General features: G+C 37.0%; 1 long non-coding RNA gene across 1 annotated transcript in view; it reads left to right on the plus strand.

Annotated features, from left to right (window-relative positions):
• The first annotated feature begins 1,174 nt into the window (after window positions 1-1,174).
• LOC133254465 (uncharacterized) overlaps window positions 1,175-20,755 on the plus strand; it is a 32,139-nt gene continuing 12,558 nt past the window's right edge. The window contains exon 1 of the long non-coding RNA XR_009738681.1: window positions 1,175-1,251. This is a non-coding gene — a long non-coding RNA (uncharacterized LOC133254465). The remainder of the gene's footprint in view (window positions 1,252-20,755) is intronic.

Below are 20,755 nucleotides of genomic sequence, written 5' to 3' on the forward strand. Positions count from 1 at the left end.
GATAAATGATTGGTTTGCATTCAAGCAGAAAACACCATTATTTCTGGCTCCGTGTAGTGTGAATTAGAGAAGAAAGATGACAATTCCTGCTCTGTAACCTGAATATATGAGAGATAAGAAACCTGCAGGAAAGCGAGAGAGACGTACTACTTTTTCTTTTCCCGGCAAGAAAGTGAATTTATTAAGGGAGACTTTTTTTTTAATATCAAATTAATGAAAAGTGAAAAGAAGCAAATATTCACTCTCTCTGCAAAATACCCATTCTAAATTGTGTGGAAGGTGAGGTGAAGAGTAACCAGGTTCTGAAGAGATGGATCAGCCCCTTTAAGCGCTGGGCCCAACTGTGCAAGAGCGGTAGTGGGGGCTGCTGATACTGAGGAGCAGTTAAAGTTAGAGTTTGGGTATTTTATGTGAACTAGAACCTTCTCTGATATCTGAATCAGAACAACTTGAATAAAAATCCCCTTCACTAATCTGAATCTTTGAAGTACAAAGACATTATGTTTGTGAGAACAAAATATTGAAAGGTGACATTTATGTATTTGTGAAGAAACTCATTTCTTATTAAGCTAGAATAGGGTGATGACAGAAACATTCATTGACCATTGATGGAAAATTGAAGAAAAAGGCAATGCTACACATTTATATATATATATATATATATATATATATATATGTATATATAAACTTAGCATGCTTAAAGTTTCAATGCTAGTTTTAAAATACAAAGCTTTTATTTGTACTAGCTATTAGATTCTAAATTAAGTTAAAAAATAATTAATTTTGAGCATACTTTCATTTGTATTATTAAAGTTCAGAATAATAATTTTTATCCTTACAACTTATAAGACAAAGTAATCTATGAAATTTAGAGAGTGACTTAATCACAGATGTATGTAGTAGAAGAGTCATTTGTATGATAAAAAGAGGTTTAAAAAGATATAACTAGACAACATTGTGACTATGGTTAATAATTCTGTATTGCATACTTGAAGGTCGCTAAGGGAGTGCATCTTAAAAGTTATCATCACAAGAAAATGATTTTCTGTAACTATGGTGATGGGTGTTAACTAGACTTACGTGGTCATCATTTTGCAATATATACAAGTATCTAATCTTTATATTGTATTCTTGAAACTAATATAATGTTACATGTCTATTATACCACAATAGAAAATGGCTTTGATACAAAAGATGAAATGAAAAAAGGAGAGAGATATACAAACACAGAGACATATGCATTTAATAGAGGTAAGACATAGAATGTAGACACACATATGTATTTATATATACAAACTTGTCAGTATAATGTGGATCTGGATTTGAATCTTGGTTTGGTTGTATATGATTGTGTCAGCTTGGGTTATCTAATTAGTGTCTCTAAACTACAATCTTCTTCTATGTAAAATGAGTATAATTCCTATTTTATAGAGTTTATTAGATTAAGTGACACCACATACATAAAGGATTTAGTACTGTAACATGTGCATGGTAAATGCCCAAATGTTTCTTGATATTTTGTATCTTCTTTTTATCACTAGCTTAGTTTACTGCCTTTTTGTTGTCTGTAATGTGTTAATTAAGACCCTATCTATTAAGAACAAAAGGAATCAATGAAAAAGATAAAAAGTCTTCACCAAAACAGACGTTCAGGGGAAAAGATAAGAAAGTTTGTTCAAACACATTCTGACTATTTCATCAATATTAGTGCATGGGATGGAGAAGGAAATGGCAACCCACTCCAGTGTTCTTGCCTGGAGAATCCCATGGACGGAGAAGCCTGGTGGGCTGCAGTCCATGGGGTCGCACAGAGTGGGACACGACTGAAACAACTTAGCAGTAGCAGCAGCAGCAGTGCATGGGAATAACAATGTGAAGGTAAGATGGGAATGTTTATATAGTGTCTCTTCTATTGCCTATAAAGAGACTGAATTGGTAAGGTTCACAAGTATACATGCCTTTTCATTTCTCCCCCATTTATTTATTCCAGTACAATTTTAGACCAGGCTAATGTTTGAGTTGTCAGAGCATGCTTCACCTATCATATACACAGAAAACCTAGGTATTGCCATGGAAATGAGAAAGGATGGCCTGGATTCCTTACAACATGAATGCTTCAAAACAAACAAACTTGCTCTATGGGCCCACACAGCCTACTTTAATCAGCATTAATAGCTCTGACAACCAGCTCTTTTATTTGCTCTGTTCACAACAATTTGCTAAAGATAATTAAAAATTCTTGGTGTTTGCCAACAATTCTAGAACTACATTCTTCAACTTAAAAAGATAAAAATAGAAGTGTAACAGCAGTAGCTATATTAGTAGTTTTTGACTAGAAAATTCAAAGAAGTTTAAAAAAAACAGTGCAGAGGAAGTGGTTTTGATTTTGAAGAAGGAGGTGGCATTACATTAACCTCAAAGACCTAACTGTTGCTGGGATAGAAAAGATATTTGTAAATAAGATAGGAATTGGCATAAATTTTTATTAAAAATCAGCATATCTAGTCATTAGATGAAGTAACTGTTGTGAATATTTTATGTTATTTAAAACTCTGTTATCAGGGATTCTTAACTTAAAATTCATAGACAGGGAACTAACTCTGGGAGAACACAGTATCCTTGAAATTTTAGACAATATTGTGAATTCATTTCCATTGGTGATACTTTTTTTTGGATACAAGATCAATAGCTCAAGAGTTTTTAACATGGTTTGTTACTCACAAAAATTATTATTATGGTTATTTTTCATAGTCTTTGCATTTTCCTATGTTGTTAATTTTAAAGTTATTATATTGGAAATGAATTTAAAATATATTTCAAGAGCAATCAAGAGTAGTTACCTTTGAGAATTTATCCTAAGTAGACAATCCACACAACAAGTACATATCAATTGAAGGTTTTTTAGCTGTTTCAATGAAAAATTAGCTTTAAGAATATTTGCTATTTCACATTACAAGAAGTGTAAAAACAAGAGTTACATGATTAGTTAATTCCATAATTAATTCTCCATCTTTCTGCCTTCCTCCGCGTGTTCACTTACCACTAAAGCTGGGGTCCGCAGGTAGCAGGATGACAGCCGCAGTTCCAGGAATCACATGTAGACAGCAAAACCCAGAAGTTTGAGTGTATTTAAAATCTAGAAAACTTTCCCCAAATTCCCTCTGATGCCCCTTCATTGGTCCAAACTTCATTATCACCTTTGCCTAAAACAATTAGCAAGAAGATGATGTTTCAGTTTGTACAGATGGGAAGAGGTCCAGACCACTTGAAGGATGAGGTTGCTCAAAGGAGAGTAAAAAAAAAAAATTAGAGATCTGTTAGACAGAAAGAAGATGGCCATTGCGTAGACAAGTATTACCAGCCACAAATCACTGCCCAGGAAATTAATTTTTTTAAACATTATTTTTTTATAATTAAATGAAAATGTTATTTTTTTGTGGTTAAATATTTTACACATTTGGATAAGAATTGATAGTAATATGGCCATATCTGTGACCCAGCCACTTAGCTTAACAAGTACTAACATTTGCTAGATCTTTATTAAAAGAAGAAAATTGCAAATATACTTGTGACTACACCTGTACTCAACTTTGATTATAGTTCTTTCTGTTCTTCCTCAGCTATGACTATTAACCTGAATTCCTTTTGTCCTTTCTCATGCTGAATTTTATATTTGTGCTATATACTATGTATTGTAGGAAAATTTTAAAAATACATTTGTGATTTCCCATTCTTGGGTAAAGGAAATACAATAAATATCGTTTGGGAGAAAACAAATAATAATATTCTATTCCTAAGATAGAATTCCTGAGATATCTATGCTGACTCCGGGAGGGTTTTAATTCCTTTGGTCCTAAATTTTGTTTTGGGCTGTGTGGCACTGGAGCAGCGAGCAGCGGCTGAAACTCCAATACTTTGGCCACCTGATGCAAAGAGCTGACTCATTTGAAAAGACCCCGATACTGGGAAATATTGAAGGCAGGAGGAGAAGGGGACAACAGAGGATGAGATGGTTAGATGGCATCACCAACTCAATGGACATGAGTTTGGGTAGACTCCAGGAGTTAGTGATGGACAGGGAGGCCTGGCATGCTGTGGTCCATGGGGTTGCAAAGAGTTGGACATGACTGAGCAACTGAAGTAAACTGAACTGAAATTTTGTTTCATAAGGTCAGTTAGGCAAACAAACCCATAAAAATTAGAATGCTGTTTCAATAAAAAAGCCAGTGATAATTAATCCCTTCCTGTAACCTAAAATATTTGAAGAAATACATCAGTAAAAATCATGTCCGTATAATATATGAATAGCAAGAACAAGAAGGAAATAAACGCTAACTTCATTATGTCATAAGGATGATGCTTTGAGATCCAACTGAATTCTTAATCTCTTCACTTAAATATACAACTGAAAGTGGGGATCTGGTAGTACATAGTCCAGGAGAATGCATTAATATTCTATCTGTCATCAACTATATTCATTCTGCAGGAAATTTCTAGAATGTAATGTAAGTGTCCTGCCTGAAGGGGTATGGAGTTGGTGCCCCTATTTGCTGTGCTGTCTGCACTATCCAAATATATATATATGTATGTATGTATGTATGTATCTTTCTTTAAGACTGTGGGGTTAACAATTCTTAAGTAACTGACCCATAGGGATAGGATACACAGTTTGGGACCAAGCGCAATTCTCACTGCCCATAATTGCTCAGGTACCAGATAAAGCATGTCTTATTCATCTACCATGTGCAAAGTATATGGTAGTCAACAAACAATCCAAGATTTAAAAACAAAACAAAACAAAAAAACCCCTCACATGTTAGAAGGTCATTTTATTTAGGCATAAACAATGGAAATCAGATCAGATCAGGTGCTCAGTCGTGCCTAGATCTGATAGATAGAGTGCCTGATGAACTGTGTAATGAGGTTCGTGACATTGTACCGGAGACAGGGATCAAGACCACCCCCATGGAAAAGAAATGCAAAAAAGCAAAATGGCTGTCTGGGGAGGCCTTACAAATAGCTGTGAAAAGAAGAGAAGCGAAAAGCAAAGGAGAAAAGGAAAGATATAAACATCTGAATGCAGAGTTCCAAAGAATAGCAAGAAGAGATAAGAAAGCCTTCTTCAGCGATCAATGCAAAGAAATAGAGAAAACAATGGAAATAAGATGCAATAAATGGTCTTTAAATGAATATTATAGGGTGGTCACGTATTAATCTGGGCTTCCCAGGGTGTGCTAATGGTAAAGAACCGCCTGCCGATGTAATGCAGGAGATTTAAGAGATGCGGATTCAATCCCTGGGTGGGGAAGATCCCCTGGAGTGGGTAATGGCAAGCCACTCCAGTATTCTTATCTGGAGAACCCCATGAACAGAGGAGCCTGGCAAGCTACAGTCCATAGGACTGCAGAGTCAGACACGACTGAAGTGACTTAGCACCCATGCAAGCACATGTTAATTGGAAATTTGAGTTCACTTTGGGGGCTTGGGAATGTTTCATGGAGGAACATTTGAGCTAGTTCTTGAGGAATAAGAAAGATTTCACCAGGTAAAGAAAAGAGGAAGAAAATGTCAAACAAGTAAGGCATACTGTATTTCAAATGGGAAAGCAATTCCAGTTGGTTCCTGGTCTCTTGAAGGTCACCTATTACAGTACACTTTTATTAGATCCACTGCCTTGGCCCTTAATGGACTGCAAATCCCCTTCCATTTTGAGCAGTTTTTCTCAGTTCAGCTCCTGGGCTTCTGAGGCTCCCCTCTAATAATGCTTTTCATTTATTTCTTAGTTCCATCTTCTGACCTCCTTTTGCCTTCCTACTTCCCTCAGATGTAATTCTCTTCTCAAACCAAATACTGTTAGTATTCTTCCACAATAGACCTTGTAATCTATTGACACTAGAGCATAAATTTGTAGCAACTGGAAACTCATTTCCCTGTCTTCAAGCACAAGGTGAGTTTAAGCACAAGCTGAGGAAAAACTATTGTATTTCCAAAGAATGAAAAAAAACAGTGACCTTTTTAGCAATAGGCTTGTGACGAAAAGGACTTCCCTGATGGCTCAGGCGGAAGAGTCCACCTGCAACGTGAGAGACCTGGGTTTGATCCTTGGGTCGGGAAGATCCCCTGGAGAAGGAAATGGCAACCCACTCCAGTATTCTTGCTGGAGAATCACATGGACGGAGGAACCTGGTGGGCTACAGTCCATGGTGTTGCAGAATCGGACACGACTGAAAAACTAAGCACTGAGACAAAAAGGCTATCTTTCCGAGTCCTGATCCACAGATAGTTTACATTTGAAAATAATTCCATTCCACATTTTAGCTGGAGATGTAAACCAGCTGTTTCCTTTCACTTTCATTCTACACTGAATGAACATCCAGAAACTATAAAATAAACTTCTGCCAAAAGTCCAGTGAAGCAGGATTAGCTATGACTGTTAACAAGGAGCCACTGACTTAGAATTCCTCAAAAATGGCTTGTACTTGGGTTGGGGGAACACAATTTGCCAGAAGGGAAATTTGTGGGTGTTAAATTTAGAAGTGAATAGAAAACTTTAGGACTTCAAAATCCCATTTGGCTCCTAAGCCAGACACAACTTCAGGGCGGTGTGGGGCTTTCTCTCTCTCTCTCTTTTTTTCTTTTCCTATTTTATTCCCATGGCAGTCTTAGAGGAAGGAGCAAGAATTCCTTTCAAGTAAGAATGTTTATTGCCTGCATGATGCAGGCTTCTATTTAGTTAGAAAAACATGTTTTTCAATTAACTTTCCCCTGATAAACAATGATTTAATTTAAAGGAATGGCTGTTTTACAAATTGCAATAAAACACATTTTATGTAGGAGAAAACATTACTTTTCAAAAGAAGGGATGATTAGTTGCCAGTTTCTAAAAGCAGAGTGTAATTTTTGAGTTCTTGCTTCTCCTGCCACAGTATTTTTAGCAGCATACCTGAAATGCAAAAGCCTGGATAATATCACTTGTGTTCAAGTGAAGATGGCATTCACCCAGTCTAATCCATTTGGTTTTCAGTGGTTTGGCTTTGGGTGAACAGATTCTCTCCTGATAGCAATTTGACTTAAAACTGATACAAGGTCTTGGCCTGACTGAGAAAGAATGCCTCATCATTTCCTATCAAATCTTCACATTTTAGTCTCTCTGTCTCCCTCTAGCGACCTCTCTTTGCTTCTCTTATTTTCTCCCTCTGTGTCATTACCATATTTAATGCCTGCATGCATGGGGATTATCAGAATATTTATTCCTCCGTGACATACCAAGCCAAGTAATTAGAAAGTAAATCTCTTGACTCTCATTCAGTTAGCATCATATACAGATTTCCAGGCATATTCATATATTAAAAAATACATAAAAAGAAAAAAATGCAAGGATATATAAATTATTGTGTAAAATTTATAGTAAATTTATTGATAAAACTAAATGAAAAATGTACTGATTTTATGATTAACCATGGTGAGAACCATAATGAAAAACAGTAATAAAAATAACAACAATTAACTAAAGAGGATAACTTTCCTTCTCCAAACCACCCTTCCCAACCACCTGCAGAAATTTTCAGAATACATCTTATCTAACAACTTGAGTTCTTACCTGGCATTCAAAAATCTTTAGCTTAGTATGCCTGCATGCATGCTCAGTTGCTTCAGTCATGTCTGACTCTTTGGGATGCTATGAGCTTTATCTGGCCAGTCTCCTCTGTCCATGGGATTCTCCAAGCAAGAATACCAGAATGGGTTGCCATGTCCTCTTCCAAGGAATCTTCCCAACCCAGGGATCAAACTCTCATCTCCTGTGGCTTCGGCACTGCAGGTGGATTACTGCTGAGCCACCACGGAAACCCTTAGCTTAGGATATTCACAGCTAAAGTAGAAACCACCAGGCGGTATTTGACCCAGGATTATTTCTTAATTCTGGCACCAGTGTGCAATTTGAGAATGGGGGTAAGAGTGAGGGAAATGCACAATGCTAAGAATCTAAACAATTATATGAAATACTAACTTCATTGTGATGCAGACATCTTACATACTTGGCAGGATTTTAGGAAAATATTTTCCATAAAGCATATTTATATGCTATTCTCTGCATATCTTTGAGAGGTGATGTCTTTATGTGTAAGTGTGTGTATGTGTGTAAGAAATCAAGTGGGTTACCAGCTGGACATGAAAAAAAACAAAATTGTGTGCAGCTCATACCTCCCAAAAGAGCAGACTTGGCATGTTCATGCCTGCTCTGGAATGCTCTCCAAGTCTTGGGGTATCTAAGCAGCCTCACAACCCTGGACTATTCTGTGGGTCTAGGAATGCCAAAGGCCAATGTACACTGTCTTGGTGACCCCTGTGGAGTGTGTAGTTTAATGAATAAGTTAGGCTTTCAATTATGAGAGTGGGTCCTAGAAGGAAACCAATTATACTGAGTGCATGGTAGGCTTCTCTGGTGGCTCAGATGGTAAAAAATCTGCCTGCAATGCAGGAGACCCAGGTTTGATCCCTGGGTTGGGAAAATCCCCTGGAGAAGGAAATGGCAACCCTCTCCAGTTTTCTTGCCTGGAAAATTCCATGGATAGAGGAGTCTGGTGGGCCACAGTCCATAGGGTCACAAAGAGTTGGACATGACTGAGCAACTAACACTTAAGAAGATAAGGTAGATTCATAGAGCGAAAGTTAAAAGTTATGTTTGTGGATTCTTTCCAAATGGTAAGAATCTGAAGACAGAAGATCCATATAGGAATCAGAGACATGTGTGAGGTTCCTGCAGTGGATTCTTTTGTAGTTTCATAAAATTTTTAAATTATTCATTCTAGTTTTGCAGGTCACAACATTAGAGGTTTGATAGGGATTTTATTGAATTTATAGATTGCTTTGGATATTTTAATAAGATTTATTATCTCAGTTCATGAACATAGACTATTATCCCCTTTGTTTGTATCTTCTTTAATTGTTTTCTATCAATGACTTACAGTTTTCAGTGTACAAATGTTTCATTTCCCTATTTAAATTTATTCCCAAGTATTTTATACTTTATTATACAACTGGAAATGGGATTGGATTCATAATTTCTTTTTCTCATAGTTTGTTATTAGTGTATAGAAATGCCAACAGATTTCTGTATATATTGATTTTGTATCCTGCAGTTTTGCTACATTCATTTACTATTTCTAGCAAATTTTTGTGGAGTCTTAGGGTGTTCTATATATATTATTATGCCATCTTCAGAGAGTGACAATTTATTTCTTCATTTGCAATTTGGATAAATTTTATTTATATGCATTAAATCTTCTTGCTGGATAGACCCCTTAATCTTTATGCAATGCCCTTTGTATTTTATTACATTCTCTTTTAAAGTCTATTTTGTCTGATTTGAGTATAGCTAATCCAGGCTTTTCCCCCCATTTTCATTTGTATGTAATACCTTTTTTCCTATTACCTTCTTTTTAGTCAATCCTGCCTGGCCACCAGAACCAGATATTCTAGGATGCCTTCTATGTAGGCTTCATGTAGCCTTCTATTATGCCAGAGACTTACTTATAACAACCCTTGGAGGTAATCCTATAACATTTTATAAAAATGAAAAATAAATTCAAAGGATTGAGAAAAAAGATTATGGTTTGAACAGTTTTTTCTATTTTTAAAGCCAAAATTTTTCTTACCACCCAATGATAAAGTTAGTCAAGTCTGTGCATTTTCATGCAGCAATACTTCTATTGAGCATTGCAAGAGACAACCAATCTATGGCCACATTTCTCTATTAACATAACCAGATAAGGAAGAGTTCAGTTCAGTCACTCAGTCGTGTCCAAATATTTGCGCCCCCATGGACTGTAGCACACCAGGCTTCCTTGTCCATCACTAACTCCCGGAACTTACTTAAACTCATGTCCATCAAGTTTGTGATGCTATCGAACCATCTCATGCCCTGTCATCCCCTTCTTCTCTGGCCTTCAATCTTTCCCACCATCAGAATTGACTCAAATGAGTCAATTCTTTGCATGAGCTGGCCAAAGTATTGGAGTTTCAGCTTCAACATCAGTCCTTCCAATGAACATTCAGGGCTGATTTCCTTTAGGATGCACTGGTTGGATTTCCTTGCAGTCCAAGGGACTCTCAAGAATCTTCTCCAACACCACAGTTCAAAAGCATCAATTCTTCGGCTCTCAGCTTTCTTTATAGTCCAACTCTCACATCCATACATGACTACTGGAAAAACCATAGCTTTGACTGGATGGACCTTTTTGGCAAAGTAATATCTCTGCTTTTTAATATGCTGTCTAGGTTGGTCTTAACTTTTCTTCCAAGAAGCAAGCATCTTTTAATTTCATGGCTGCAGTCACCATCTGCAGTGATTTTGGAGCCCAAGAAAATAAAGTCTGTCACTGTTTCCATTGTTTCCCCATCTATTTGCCATGAAGTGATGGGAACCCCATGAACAACATGAAAAGATAAGGAATAAAGAAAAACATCAATATAAGTAAGAAAAAAATACCCTAAGATTTATATAATGCTTTGCAGATTACAATGAGGTTTCCCATGACTGCTCTACCTGGTGTGCTTTTGCCAACTCTTTGTGGACTGGTACCCATTTGACAAGTGAGAAAGTGAGGGAACAGAGACCCAGAGCAGTGATGTAACTCAACCAGATCGTACAACTGCTAAGTGGGAGATCTTCTGTGAGAACCTAGATCTTTTAGCTCTGGATGTTGTTCTCTTTCCATTCACTGTGTGGTTTCCTTCTCTGATGTAAGTTAACTGGTTTTCTCATGCTTCACTTAAGTTGGAAAGTTGCAATGATTTCTCAGAATACTGATTAAAATTTCAAAGAATATTTAAAACTTTAGGCATCTATGGTATAATCACAGTACATACCTGAAATATATTTATTATATATAATAACTCAGGGTTGAGTGGCTATAGAGGTATAAGTGAGAAGTAGAGAAAAATGACATTTTTTGAGGCTGCCTTGTAGAGCGTATCCCTGGTAAAATGGTTGGGTTACAAAAGTTTTGTGCTTGCTTTTTAAGTATATAGCGTCGACTTTTATATATATCTTTCCTTTTAAAACTTTCCATCCTGTCTCTGTGAAGCAAATGCCTATCTTCATCCTGGTTCTCAGACCTTTTTTGTTTTTTTTTTTTTTTTAAGATTTCTAGTATTTAGAACCCTCTCCCCTCATCTGATACACAGTTCAGTTCAGTTCAGTCACTTAGTCATGTCTGACTCTTTGAGACCCCATGAACCACAGCATGCCAGGCCTCCCTGTCCATCACCAACTCCTGGAGTCCACCCAAACCCATGTCCATTGAGTCAGTGATGCCATCTAACCATCTCATCCTCTGTCATCCCCTTCTCCTCCTGCCCTCAATCTTTCCCAGCATCAGGGTCTTTTCAGATGAGTCAGCTCTTTGCATCAGGTGGCCAAAGTATTGGAGTTTCAGCTTCAACATCAGTCCTTCCAATGAACACCCAGGACTGATCTCCTTTAGGATGGACTGGTTGGATCTCTTGCAGTCCAAGGAACTCTCAAGAGTCTTCTCCAACACCACAGTTCAAAAGCATCAATTCTTCTATGCTCGGCTTTCTTTATAGTCCAACTTTCACATCCATACATGACCACTGGAAAAACCATAGCCTTGACTAGATGCCCATACAACAGAGATTGTCAGAATAAACAAACACCCTTGAAATAACAGAGGTGTCCTATTTTATTGTGGGCTTAGTGAATGGGAGTCTTCTAGTCACTGGACCTATTTAAACAAAAGGGAAAAAAAAATCACTCTTCCTACCCCCACCCTTTAACATTTTTTTTTTTTTTTAAGATCAGACTATAGAAATAGAGCATCTTGCCTCCACCTGGTGGAGATATGGGATAGTTACCTACTAAGCTGACTGTATCATGCACGCATGTAACCTTCTGGGACTTTATCTCTTAGAGGTTTTGGTAAGTTTTATATGCAAACCTGGGCTCTTCAGCATTGCCTAAGTCCTGCCAACAGCCAATTGATTTCTCTTCACTCTATCATCTAAGGTTATAGACAGAACTGTAATGTTTTTTCTGCTTTTGAGAAGGGTCATGATCAACTAACTATACATAAAGTTCTGCATTCCTGGAGAGGGCTCCCTAGGTTGGATGCTGCTGGTATTTTATATCTCTGGAATTATTTTATCTTCTTAAAATGAAGTCTCTCCTAGATGAAGAAGAAGTTGAAGGAAAGCATAACTCGGACTTTCAGTTTATGAAGGTGTCCCTGCTCTGTTTAATTAAAACTGCCTTAAGGCCTTTTAATCCAATTTTTTCTTGGATTCACAATATATTACTAAAATCTGCTGACTGTTTATATTTCAGTAAAGAACTTCTCTTGCCCTAGGGAAATAATGTAATCACCAAGGTGTTTGGACAAATAGGGGTTTTTTTTTTTTTTTTTTAATATTATTTGAATTTAGAACTACTATTTCATATAGATAATCACCTAACAATATAATGACAAATAAAAAGTCCTTCAAGAAAAGTACATTTACTGTCCTTAAAGTCTTCAAAAAGGAAATCAACAAGTAAATTGCTATTTCATTTTGGGGGTAAAATTAAATTTTATATTTTATACAATTACTATCAGAAACTTTGATCCTGATGTTAACGTGGAAACCAAGACAAAATTGTGATAAGACTTGGTCAAGTTTACATAACTTGTAAGTGGGATGATGATTATTTAAATACAAGTTTAATGTTATGAAGAGTTAGGTTTTATTTACTGTACCATTCTCTCTTATGTACTGTGATACTTTTAAAGAGATTGCTTTTCTTTTACTCTTAGAAAACTAACCTCTCTTTCCTGATGTAATATATTAAATGTATTCAGTTCAGTTCAGTTCAGTCGCTTGGTCGTGTCTGACTCTTTGTGACCCCATGAACCGTAGTACGCCAGGCCTCTCTGTCGGATGCCATCCAACCATCTCATCCTCTGTCGTCCCCTTCTCCTCCTGCCCTCAATCTTTCCCAGCATCAGGGTCTTTTCAAATGAGTCAGCTTTCCACATGAGGTGGCCAAAGTACTGGAGTTTCAGCTTCAACATCAGTCCTTCCAATGAACACCCAGGACTGGTCTCCTTAAATATATTACAAATGCTTAGAAAACCAGAGGTGCTAAGATGAGGCTTGGCACGCTCAGCGCGAACAGCCTTTCTCCAGCCTCAGCTCCAGCATGTATTTATTGAGCGTAGGATCTTAGACAAAACCAGAAGCTAAGTCTTTGATTCAGTTGTGTTTTGCATTTCCCACCAACTTTATGTGCAAACTTAGCTTTCATTAATAAATTGGCTTTTAAAACAAAAGTGTAAGGTATATGTTTGTAAATAAGCTAAAGAAATTTCTCATGGTCAGAAGTTATTTAAAAGAATATAATCTTAGAGAAAGCTAACAAAAACGTAGTTATGTAGACACGAAATTATATGTGTATATGTGTTTTAAGTGGACTCAAGCTGGACATAATCTTTTGGTAACTTATTCTGAATACTTCCCCAGATTCACCTATTTTTTTTAATTATGAAGGAATAAAATACAAGATTATTCTAGTAAAAAGTTTAAAACATACTGCAAAAAGAATGTAATATGATGTAATGAATAAGAGTATGGATTAAAGAAGCAGAAAAGCTGGCTCTTCACTCACTAGCTGTGTTACCTTGGATAAGTTGCTTTATCTTCATGTGCTCCTATTTCCTCATACATAGAAATGCAGGTAATATTTTCCATATAGGAATGTTGTAAGCATAAAATAAGCAAATATATATAAAACTATTAGGAATGTATCTGTCATATAAAAACATTTAATAACTGGTGACTCTTGGATATTACAACTACACATATATGTCTGTATGAATATAGTTTAGAATAGAAATTAAGTGGGAGGAATCTCTTCTAAACTACTATTTCTCTTCTAAACTGGGATTTCCCAGGAAAGAATTCTGAAGTGGGGATCCCCCTACTTCAGGGGATCTTCCTGACCCAGAAGTTGAACCTATATCTCTTGTGTCTCCTGCATTGTCAGGCAGATTCTTTACCACTGCACCACCTGGGAATCCCAGAAGAGAAGCTAAGTAAGAGGAGTGTCTTCTAAACTGTTATTGGAGGACTTGTGGCTTGCTCCCTAAGGCCAAGAGCCATGAGGGCCAGGGAAGGAATGTGTACTTATTTTTACATACCTTGATTTGCTAATTATTTAGCCATTCTTCACAGTTTTCATTTCCCTAAAATCTATACTCTCTTTATTTAATAGCCAGCTTTGTATGTTCACACAGAAGTAAAATGTTCTCTTGCTTTTCAATATTTAGTGATGCCACAATGGTATTTTAAGTTAGTGTAGAATGGCCAAGGTGGTTTAGTCATGGCTGGCAGTTGGTATTTGCTGGTTAAGAAGCCAGCCTAGCTTTGTGACAAGACCACCTTGATTTCTTCCGTATGTTGTTGGTGTTGTTCAGTAGCTAAGTCGTGTCCGACTCTTTGAGACCTCATCAACTGCAGCATGCCAGGCTTCCCTATCCTTCACTGTCATGCTTTAGTCATGACCATCTCTTTGCAACCCTATGGACTATAGCTTGTCAGACTCCTCTGTCCATGGGGATTCTCCAGGCAAGAATACTGGAGTGGGTTGCCATGCCCTCTTCCAGGGGATCTTCCCTACCCAGGGATCCAGCTCGCATCTCTTATGTTTCCTGCATTGGCAGGTGGGCTCTTTACCAATAGTGCCACCTGGGAAACCCTGTTTTGTCTTTGGCTGGAGGCTGGAGGTTGTGGCTTGGGCCATTTCAAGGAGCTTCCCTGGATATCTCCTATGTTGTACATGATGTGTATATATCATTAAACTTCTGTTTGTTTTTCTCCAGTTAAACTTTTATTGTGGGGAGGGAGTTTCAGCCAAGAACCTAGAAAAGTAGAGGGAAGATTATTTTTCTTTCCCACAAAAGCCAGGTTTGTCATAAACCCTTGTTTTGCTACTACAACCAATTCTGACATGGCCCAGATTACCACTTCTTAGTGCAAATATTCTTACTTGAACACTCATACTTCACAAAGAATCCTTTCCTTACCTTGGCCACTGTCCTTTGAAAAGTGATTTAAAGAGACATGAATAAGAGTGATATAAAGATAGGGCACCAGGTCTCCCTCCAATTTGCTTTTTTTTTTTTCATCTCTTAGGAACCTCATTTGTCCATTTACTACTCTTTGGCCACACAATGTTTGGGACTTGGTAAAGTTTGTTAGGTATTGAATAAACTAATTCATTAATCTACCTACTTTCCCGCCCTACCAGCCTATAAATCTATCATCATACTGAGAAGGATTAAAAACAAATGAAAAAAAAGACCCCTCAGAAAGAGAAAAAAAAAGCAGACACTACAGGAATGTCTAAACAGGGAAAGGACTCCATGAAATTGTTTTCTGTGAATTTACATCCTTAAGAGGATTACCTCTAGAAGGGTAGTGGTGCCTTTTTCTCCAGAGTAGGCAGTTATGGGGAAGTTTGGGATCACCTTTTACCCTCTAGTTTCATTAAGAGCTCAGCACCCTGGGTGAACTGACTGAGCTGGTTGCTGCCCAAATAAGAAGAGCTTTCTTACTCTTCTGCATAAAGTAAACTAGAACCACTTACGTATAATTTGATAAGTTTTGGAAAACAAACATCTTCGGCATAAATGCCATCAGAATAAAATATTTCCAACATTCTAGACAGTTTCTTCATGGTACTTTGCAGTCAGTCCATTCCAACTACAGACCAAAAACAACCACTGATCTGCTTTTGATAAAAATAGATTAGTTTTACCTTTTCTAGAATTATATATAAATAGAGTTATCCACTATTACACTTTTTATGCCTGGCTATTTCTCTCAGCATAATGCTTTGAGATTCATTCATGCTATTTCATGTATTCCGTTTCAGTTCAGTCGCTCAGTCATGTCCGACTCTTTGCAACCCCATGGACTGCAGCAGGCCATGTATTAGTGAAGCCCAATCTGGCCTCTAGACCTTGAGATTGAATTAAATCTCAGAGACAGAATTTTGGGTGAAGTAGAAATGAATAGCTTTATTGCTTTGCCAGGCAAAGGGGGCCACAGCAGGCTAATGCCCTCAAAACTGAATCCCAAACCTGGAGGGGTTAGTGAGGAGTTCTATAGTAAAGATTCAAAAAGGGCATGGTCAGCCCATGGACATTTTTCTGATTGGTTGGTGGTGAAGTAAGTGGGAGTCACCATTGTCAACCTGCTTCCAAGAGGTCTGGGTCTGAGGTCTACAAGCTTATGGGAAGCATACAGTTAACTTCTTCCACCTGGTGGCGGTTTTAATATCTGTAAAACAGTTCAAAGATATTATTATATTTATTCCTTGAGGGGGAACTAGGAAACTGCCCCAAGGCTGCACTATTGTTTCTTGACTATTCTTCCCTTGTCTCAGCATACACTCCCTTCCTTAATAAGCAACTGTTTGAGCCTGCTCATTGGAACTCAGGCTTCTCTGGTGGCTCAGAGAAAAGTAAAAGAATCTGCCTAATATGCAGGAGATGCAGGTCTGTGGGTTCTATCCCTGGATCAAGAAGATCCCCTGGAGGAGGAAATGGCAACCCACTCCAGTATTCTTGCCTGGGAAATCCCATGGACAGAAGAACCTGCTGGGCTACAGTTCAAAGGGTAGCAAAGTGTCAGACATGACTTAAGGACTAAACCATTATTGGAACTCAGGGAAGGTCATGGAAGTTGAATGAAGCTTATTTCCCGTAATCAAAATGGGGGACACAGAAAGGCTTCTGTGCCCAGGAGCCCCACAGGATCTTGCTTGGTTTCATTAGAATCTCTTTTTTATGCTGTTCACTTGGATTTGGACTTTTGATTACTTCCAATTTGGGGTTATTATGAATGAAACTGTTATGTACATATGTGTACTGGTCTTTGAAGGAACATATTTTCCATTTGTCTTGGGTAAATATCTAGGAAGAATTGCTGGGTAATACAGCCTGAGTAGTCCCAACTTTATAAGTAATTGCAAATTGTTTTCCAAAGTGATTGTATAATTTTATAATTATACATTTATGAGAGTATATTTGCATATATTGAGATAATAATATGTTTTTTACCTTTTATTCTGTCAGTATTGCCAAATCTGGTAAATAACACGGATTTGTTTTTGGATGTTAAATCAACCCTACATTTTTGGGTTAAACCTTAACTTATTTATTCCAAGGTACTAGTTTATAGTTTTATTTTCTAGTAATGTCTTTGTTTTGCTTTTTATATCATAAGATGACTTGGGAAGCTTCTGAAAGAATTTGTGAAGGATTTATATTATTTTTATCCTATAAGAATATTAGGAATCACCAATAATGCCATTTGGGCCTGAATTTTTTTATTTTGAACCCAATTTCTTTAACCATATTGAACTGTATAGAATTTCTAACCCTATTGCAGATATCTTTATCTATATTGATATCAATATCTTCCAGTAATTTGTCCATTTCACTTAAGTTATTTAAGCGCCATGGACAGGATGTCTTACAAACAACAGAAATTTACTTCTTCTAGTTCTAGAGGCGGGAAGTCTGAGATCAGAGTGCCAGCATGCGTAAGTTCTGTGGAGGACCTCTTCATGTTTGCAGACTGTAGTCCTCTCATTACAGCCTCACATGGTAGAAAAAGAGGATGAGAAAGCTCCCTAGAGGGGACCCTCTTAGAAAAACAATAACCCCATTCATGAGGGCTCCACCTTTACAACATAATCATAAGACCCACCTCATAATATCATCACATTTGGGGTAACGATTTCAACATATAAATTTGGAGGGACATAAACAGCCATTGCTGTTGTCAAGGTGCTCATAATATTATCTTGAACTGATCCTTTTCATATTTGAGGAAAGTGGTATCCATCTGCCATTCCTAGTATTTTGAGCTTCTCTCTTCTTATTATCCATCTCCCTAGTAATATGTCATTTTTATCTCTCTTTTTTTTTTAAGTCAGCTTTTGTTTGATTAATCAATGGCCTTGCACACACCCTGATCCTTACTAGCAACCCTGCCCTCAAACTACTTCTCTAAGACTCCTCACAAAATTCCCTCAGGCTGGGACACACAGTTATTGAAGGGCACAAGCCCCTGTGTCCTCCTTTGCCTAGCAAAGCAGTAAAACTATTCTTTGCTTCACCCAAGACTCTGTCGCTGAGATATGATTCGACACCATTCAAAACTCAGTGGAGGCTGAGTTTTCGCCATCAATATGGACAAGTAAATTTTCAATGCTCCCACTTTTTTGCTGTAAAATGAAGATAAGTATACAACAACCCTGGAGAAGGAGATGGCAACTCACTCCAGTATTCTTGCCTGGGACATCCTATGGACAGAGCCTGGTGGGCTATAGTCCATGAGGTCACAAAAATCTTAAACAACTAAACAACAACATATAACAACCCTATGGGAGTATTGGTTGAATTAAGCAAATTAATACTTGATTGGATTGCTGGTGTGCCCACTGGTTTCTGTGACTGGTGCCTGAGGAAGGCAGGAGGTGTTTTCCACCTGAACTTCTGAGTGTCTCTCAATGGGAGTGGGAAGTCTCAAGCCTTCTTGGGGTGAAAATGTTTTTGTGAGCAGAGTTTGTTGTACTGGGATTTCCTGCAAGGGTGGTTGAACAAGACACTGTTGTGGTGGGATTTCCTCCTACCAGTACTCCTCCTCTCCTACTCCAGTGTCTCTGAGCAAGGGAGTGATTCTCAGGAACAAAAAAGCTTTCTGGGTTTGACTGCTTATTCTGGCAGGGTTCCATTTGCTGGTACTGTTCAACTGACCACATCATTCTTACTTTAAGAAGGGAATCTCAGGCCCACAGGAATAAAACAGTCTTCCCTTGTTGCAAATCACTTATGGCGACAGCATCTTTTTTAGCTGTTGCTGCCCAGCTGTCCAGTATCTCCTGCTGGAGGAGAGTGTCAGATTTGTCTTGGAAGAACGATTCCCCCGGTTGCTTACTGTCCTCCTTGTTCCTGGTGCCATACTAATGTGGCGTTGTCACTGAACTCCTGTTCAATCATAGAAAGAAATGAGCCAACTTGAGCTGCTTTCTGTTGCATGAGTTGGAGGATGGGAAACTTCTGGGTCCACTCCGAGTGTGGGGTGTGTGTATGTGAGTGTGTGGGAGGGTGGTCATAAGTCTTCCCGTCATTCATTAAGTTGCCCAATCAGTCCTGGGGTACCATATTATTTGGCTTTCCTCTTACTACCCTTCAGTATTCTCCTTTAGTTCTTACATTATATCCAGGGTTTTAGTTTTACTTATTAGGGAGGAGCAGAGAGAAATGGGTGCATTCAATCTCATCCAGCAAGAAGTTGTGGATTATTTTTGAACATTAAGATTGCTTAAAAATAATATGAAGTGAATGGCCAATTTCAAATTTTAATCAAAATCTTTTTGCGATTTAGTGGAAATATCATATACAGTTTAAAACAAATACTGGACCCAGTAAATTTTAGCTGGGGTTACTGTTCAAAATGTTAGTCACTCTGTTCTTCATAAGCTTTTATAGTTCATTTACTGTCTCACTAATTTATCAACTTGCTCTAATTTGTGATGTACCAAACAAGTGTAATAACTCCTTGTATTATAACAAGAAGAGAACACAAAAATCTCCTTTATTCTTGGTTGCTCCCATTCAATCTTTTGACAATTAAAGATTTACACTGTAATTAATAATGTAAAATTCTGACAGTGATATACAAAGTCAATTAAGATGTGTATCTCATCTTTTAAAATAAAGAGTAGGATAAGAGTAAAATATATTCCCACTAGAAAGAGTGCATGATTTATTTTGAGTACATACAAGTGTTTCAAAACACTGGGTACCTGGCCAAAGATACATTGTTAAAGACACATGTACACATGTGTACACACACATGCATATGATCAAATAAATATCATACAACACATAATATAGAAAAATTACATGTAACAAATAAAAATGAAAATGTTTGATATTATAATATTGTTTTTGCCTATGGGAATGAATATAAAATTAACATTAATGTGACTTCCACAACTGGTTATTATTGCTGGTTATTATTGTGGCCATAATAACCAACAAATTCAAATAAAAAATAAAATAAAACTTGAGAAAAAGTAATTAAAAATAAAGTTTCATGTATCATATTTCCATGTAAAAATATTCAAGCTGATAGATTATTTTAGTAGAAGAACAGAATTTTTATTCATTTAAAAACATTCCTTCTGGAGATTCTAAGAAATCAGGGATTTAATGAGGGAAGGATAACCATTAGAAATAAGTTAATTATTTATATCATTCTAAATTATCTCCTTCACAAAAAATGACTAAATATTAAATGTCTTGGTGTGTAGTTATTACATTATCAAAAGGTTGAGAAAATTATGCCTCTAGAGTAAAAAAAAAAAAAACTTTTTATAAAATAAAACATTTTAAATTGGTTATTAATTCTAAAGCCAGTCATTTGATTTCATTATTCTGTCTATAAAATCAGTTAAAGGCTATTTGGAAGGAACAGGGATCAAGATAAGCTGAAGAATGATGCAATGCTAAACATCTGGATTTGTTAACATTATGATCATATTATTGATCTCATGCTAATGAAAAATAGTTAATACTTCTGATGTTTAAAATGAAAATTCCTTGATAGTTTCTGCTTTTGAATTCCAGAAGTTCTATATTTAACAACAGTATTTTATGATTAAATGCATGTATTTTTAAAT

Source organism: Bos javanicus, chromosome 1, assembly GCF_032452875.1.
Source record: "Bos javanicus breed banteng chromosome 1, ARS-OSU_banteng_1.0, whole genome shotgun sequence".
In the NCBI taxonomy this organism is placed as follows: Eukaryota; Metazoa; Chordata; class Mammalia; order Artiodactyla; family Bovidae; genus Bos; species Bos javanicus.